A 6,721-nucleotide genomic window follows, 5' to 3' on the forward strand; every position below is an offset into this window, starting at 1 on the left:
TCTCGTTACAAACTTTGTAATACACTTAATTTCCACAGTCACTTTAAACTTAACTACTTTTATGAAACATACTATAATTCACAGGGATTCACACACTTTACTTACGGCTTGACTCGATTATCTCTATCTTTAATCTCTCTATCTATGCAATCCTCTCCTCGCTTTATTTGCCGGGCTTATATTCTAAAAAAGAGGGCGCCTGGAACAGACTAGAGTTGCCAGGAAATTTCATGATCCTTCCAGAATCTCATCACGTGTTACCAGCGTCACGTGACTTCCGCTGTTGTAACATAATGATGCAAAATTTAAGTAAGGAACTAAAAATCAAGAATACGTAATGATGACTTAAAACACATTTAAGTAGAAGCATATAGGTTGATCCAAATTTCACAATAGGAGGTCAACATGAAATAAGCAGAGAAGAACATTTTGTGATATTTACAGGAACTGCTGAGCTGAGTCTGGAGGAAGGTTGCTTGTAGTCACCTTTCTCCTGTGGATAATCATTTATCATCTGTAGGTGGATGGACATTTTGATGATCTGGCCAAAAATTAGGCCATCAGTCAACATCTGTTGTTTGTTTGTTTTGCTTTCAAGTGATTAACTGCTTCTTAAGAAGTAGCTAACTTTTGTTCAGTGGTAAACTTAGTTAGTTAGAAGTCCAGTTTATTCCATGCTACATGTGGTCAACAGGTGTGGTATTGTAGTCACAGTAACAATAGGTTACAGTATTGGTCTGTTCTCTGAAGCACACTGCTACTGGCCACAGCAGTATCCTTCAGAACAGGTATTCACTTAAACTACAAAAGTAACTGTCGTAAGCAGAATACTTTCCAACTTGGTTGACTGCAACAAGACATATATGACAAGACAGCCATGTTTATCCCTGCAGGATGGACACCAAAAGTCAGAACAACGCAGGATATGACGAAGACAATGATGATGTCATTTACTAGAAGGTCATTTACATCAGTCATTATTCACGGGGAAGAACCAAGAGGTGAGTGAAAGTATGAGTCCAAATGAACACGATACACTGGGATTCATGGGAAATAACACTTTATTTTACTAAGAAACTCATTTTATATAGCTTCACTGGACTTTACAATATTATGTATGTATATATATATATATATATCCTAAATTTGCAAAACATAATACACAACAACATATCTCACTCCACCTAGTTGCAGTAATCTGAACCAAGTTTATACCCTCTCTGTATTCTCAAGTTACTAGGGTTCGAGAGACTAATGGGAACGTAGAGCAGTGGTCAGCAACCTTTTTTTATCGCGGGTCATTTATTATTATTTTTGTTGTTGTTGAAAAATTTAGCATTGTATTAGGTCAGTGATAGTCATATAATTCTCAATTAACATGTATTTAAATGTGTATATTTATTTACAGACAACAAACAAAATTAATAGTTCTACCAACTTGAATATTTTTCCCTAAAATTGATCTTAAAATTCTCTGTAGCTGTGTCTCTTTTTCCTCATTCTTTTAATATATTTGTTCTTCTCACACAGTCGAGAAATTTGAACAGAACAATGATTGTGCCCTCAAGGGTTGCAATGGTGAAGCCAACTTTTGGCGGGTCATAGGTTGCCGACCACTAACATAGAGCAATGATAAACTAGAATGTAAACTCCTCTAAGATACTGACAGGTAACTTTGAGCCTTTATAGATGACAAAAGTCCAGTAATATACCTTTATTTTGATAGTTCTAAACCTGAAGTTATAGAATGATGAAAACATTAGAAGTGCCACATTTGATGTTTCTCAGAGTCTTGAATGAGACAATGTGTATTCAGTCCAATGTAAGACGTTAAGGTCAATAAGGAAAGCAATGATTGTTTCATGTTACGAATGTTATAACATACAGTATTATACTGTGTGTGTCTTTGTAACACTGTCCATAGTCTTGTTACCCACTTAAGGATATCTTCTGGAAAAACAAACAATTTATTTAATTTATTATTTATAAAGAAATGTTCCTCCGACTTCAGAATTAAACGTAGGGGCTACATAGAGTTCAATAAAATATGTATGTACTGGTGGTGCAATAAAACTGAATACTGATTAAAAATATACATCAGCAAAAGCTATTAAAATTGACTAACTCTTCAGTGACCCGTTTTCGTCATTTTCATCGGCCTGCCAACAGTCATTCAAGGCTACATATATAAAGCAACTAACCGTTAGCTGGCGGTTTCAAGTTTACAAAGAAAATATTTTACGCACATGGAAAAGGTTTGTTTGTTTTAGTATTTTCACGCAAGGACTATCTGTGTATAGCTATAAATAGACGAGATTTTCGTGTTTTTTTTTTAAGTTATAAGAGAAGCATTAATTTAAAAGTTGAACTGACCTAGTTGATATTCGGCCTCAGCTTATGAATGAGTTAATGAATGTAAAACTTCTTAAGCCTAAATATGTATTGCTAGAAAATCATTCAACAGTAGGTTAAGTTACGTTTAGATTTTTTATAGAAGTTTGCGGTATAAGGATAAGATTCTAAACGGATGAGTGATTAACCTTATGAGTTAAAGTTTATCCTCTATTTGAGATTTCCAAAGGACGAGTCTATCGTTATGGTAAACCTACTTCCGATTAGTAATGCAGAAAAAAAAACAACTTCTTAACTCAAGTATTCTAAGAATAAGTTTCATATAAACTTTTTGAATGAATGTAAATATTTAAATATATTACCCAAATATTTGAATTTCAAGGTTTCCATACGACAATTTTATGATTTTATTAGATATTATAAAGTTGGAAAACAACCGTTGAGTTTTGAAATCTTGAACATATCAGTCTGTGGTTTATTCAAACAAGTTAATAGTCTAGATGAGTTACTTCTTAAAAACTGCCCCCTCCCTGCGGACTTACAACGATAGAAACCGGGTTTCAATACCCATGGTGAGCACATATATCCCTTTGTGTAACTTTGTGCTTAACTTCAAACAAACAATTTTACAGAAATATATAAAAAATAATAATCATTGTATAATGCTTTAAAAATTACTTGATTGAATTTATTAATTTAAACCGTTATTAGGTTAAAGACTTAATTATAGAACAACCGGATGCTGTAATTTTAAATGTTTATAATTTTGGGCAAGATTGAAATCAAAATTTAATATACCTAATAAGTTAAAATTGGAAGAATATTTCTTATATTTTAAAGATAATTTTACAATTTTTGTCTAAACAGCCAATTTCGTTTAAATCTGGAGAAACTTTTAGTAATATTAGAATTCGAATTAATGGAGTAGCTTTAATATTTGAACATAATTATAACGCTAATTACGCCCCTCCTCGTGGCTCAGCGGTAAGTCTGAGGCTTTATAACGCTAAAAATTGGGTTTTAATACTTGTGGTGGGCACATCACAGATAACTCCCTGTGTATATTTGTACTTAATAACAAACAATCGAATAATTCCCAAGTTTTAAATGTAACTAATGAAGATTTGTCATAACTAAAAAGCTTAGTAAAAATGACAAGATTATAATTACTAAATCTTATAAAGGAGACTGTAGTTATCAAAATTCAAAACTGTCTTACAAAGTACATTCGTTAGTCAGAAAACCAACTAAAAATCCAGCCAAAGTATGATTATAGATTCCAATATTTAAAATTATAGGTCCTAATGGACATATTTTTTTAATATTTTGTGAAGGTCATAAATAATCCTTGGCTGACTTCCTGAGCACCTAATTTCTTGCCTGAATTAACACATTATCTTTCTTTAATTTTAATAAATATCTTTGTAATTTTATTTCCATAGTGTCAGTAGGACCTTGGTCAAGCTTCGTAAAGCCAAATCACACAAGATGTTATCAACTATATCTAAATATTCCATTTCATCCACCCAATGAAATACAAAAGTTAAGGTTCAATAGTAGGGTATACTGTTCCAGTTTTGAAATTGAATCAGTCTATTCTAACACTTTTGGAAGAAACAATGCTGTTCTAAGCTATATATTTTAAATGTTGTAATTTATTTGTTAGCTAGATGGCGCATTACTAGAAAGTATTAATTTGACGTTAACTTTTGTTCTAGCACTTTCGAACGTAGATTATAAATATGACGTTCCGTGAAGCATAGAATTAGTTGAGTTAAAAGAGAGTTTTCGCAGTTGTTTGTACAAGTAAGTAGATTAGTCCTGTTGTTAGAGATATAATGTCATATACAACATTTTACGGCAATGTTTCAACTTAAAATTTGTAGAAACGTTTAATGGAGGAAATAAACTGGTTTTCTTTCCCCAATACTAGACGTTAAATAATTTTCACTTCATAGTTTAAAATAATCCACAAAGAAATAATACACTTTAGTGTAGATTTAATTTTTACTGACAGTGACAATTCAAATGAGTTATGCTTTCTTAGTTTCTAGAATCTGTGTTTATGAAGTTAATGACTTTTGCAACTTACTCGATTTTTTGTTGAATGATAATCTTGATGGTGTAGCTATTGGTTTCAGGTTCACTTCTTCTCTGGTTAATTCTTTTTTTTTTTTGATTTCATAAAAAACAAAGGTAAGACCTTCATATTTGTTTGTCGTTGGGCATAAAACTATCTGTGCTGTGCTCACCACGAATACCTAAACCTGATTTTTAGCGTTATAAGACCTAGGTTATGTTTTTCAATTTTGAGAATATTTAAATAGTAAATGCGCGTGCACCTTACAATCTAAATGCGCATGCGCAGGCACGGATGTAAACAATAGGCGTATGTAAATATAATATAGTAGACATTCTGTACAACAACATATTAAAAGCTTATTAAAGTTTTCAAAAAAGGAATAACATTATAAGTTTATTTATTGATGGTATTAAGTACGGTGAAGTTTAACCCTAACTAACTTAAGCTAAAGGAAAGAATGTACACAAGTTACTGTGTAAATTTATCTCTTTATCGAATATAGGCCTAACTAATATTAGACCTAAGACAAGTGGATTTATAGATTTTGGTGTCTGCGATTACAATCCGCATTATTCTAGAAATCCTGTATTTAAAGAAATGCTGTTACAATCAAGGTACTAATTTGACCGCAAATGTTTTGGGGGTCTTTGCTAGTTAAATTTATTGTTGACCATTAGCAATATCATAAACGTAGTTCATAATTGTGAAGTTTGAATGTGAAATTTGCCGTAAAAAAAAAGAAAAGAAAAATAATAACCGACTTTTATTTTAATTGTTTAAAGTTATATGCCCTACGGTGGCTAAGCGACATGTCTAAGGACTTATAAAAAAACATATTTCGACACCGTTGTGGACAGAGCACAGATAGTCAACTGTGTAATTTTTTGCTTAACAACAAACAAACAAAAAGTTATGCACCAACTATATTGGAGAAAATTTGTTTAAGACCTCTATTTATAGTGTAAATAAATATCAAATACTCGAGTAGTTTTGAGTAAAAAGGTTGGACAACATTTAAAACTTCTTATGCAAAAATGGTTTCACTGTCTATTTGATTGATCGAATAATCTGATTATTTGAACACAAGAAACTTTAGTAAACCATAAAAGCTACCTACCGTACTTCGTAGAGTATATCCTTGTCATATATCTATAAATATCCTTGGTAGGCTAAGAAAAATAGCTACCTACCGTACTTCGTAGAGTGTATCCTTGTCATATATCTATAAATATCCTTGGTACGCTAAGAAAAATAGCCACCTACCGTACTTCGTAGAGTGTATCCTTGTCATATATCTATAAATATCCTTGGTACGCTAAGAAAAATAGCTACCTACCGTACTTCGTAGAGTGTATCCGTGTGTATAACTGAAATTTATTTTTAAACCAAGTAATCGTCTGCAGTATATATTGCAGTTCTGTACTGAAAAATCATTAAATGTATTTGTTAATTTACCTGTCCTTGTTCCAAACAAGGTTACGTCGGTTCAGCTACAAGAAAGCTGCTGACTGCAAGTTCAAGAGAGTCAAATAAATAAAGTGTCTTGGAACATGCCCAAGGTGAGTGTGACGTGGTCGTTCATTCAAATTATTTTAAGGTATTAAGAAGAGCTAATGATGACCAATGTCTTCTTATAAAAGAGAACTTACTTATACACAAACTGAGGCCGGAAATTAACGAAGTCAAGTAAGCTTATAAGTTGTTGTTTGTCTTTCAACCTCCCTTACTTTTTAACTAATACACTAGAGGGAAGGCAGCTAGTCAATACTACATACTGCCAACTCTTGGATCACTCTTGTCTATTAAAAAAAAACAGGGTTAGACCGTTACTCTTAAGTGCACCCGTGGCCCCAAAGTGCAAATCAAGTTTTTAGCAAAAATGGGACGCGAACCTTCGGATTAATAGCACACTAACCACTAAGTAACGCTCGGCTCCGTGATGTTGGTGAAGACATTGGCCTAAGTCAAGACGGAATAAGAACAATCTCAGAGATTCCATGCTCTCAACCTGCCGCTCTTTTTCAAATTTGGATCCGGAACACATTTAGGGAGGACTGTCCCACGCTGACTTCCCATCTTGTGTAAAATTTTCGTGTACATAGGTCTATTAGTTTTTGAGATACGCGTGCGGAAACATAGACAGACAGACACACACGGACCCGATTGCAATACCCTCGACGCCCCCTCTGAGGCCGAGGGTAATAATTAATTAAGATTTTCAGAAATATATGCCAGCCTTCATAAAAACTATCTAGTAAAGTTTGTAGCAATATCGAAATACATTTA

Source organism: Limulus polyphemus, unplaced genomic scaffold, assembly GCF_000517525.1.
Source record: "Limulus polyphemus unplaced genomic scaffold, Limulus_polyphemus-2.1.2 Scaffold1397, whole genome shotgun sequence".
Classification (NCBI taxonomy): domain Eukaryota; kingdom Metazoa; phylum Arthropoda; class Merostomata; order Xiphosura; family Limulidae; genus Limulus; species Limulus polyphemus.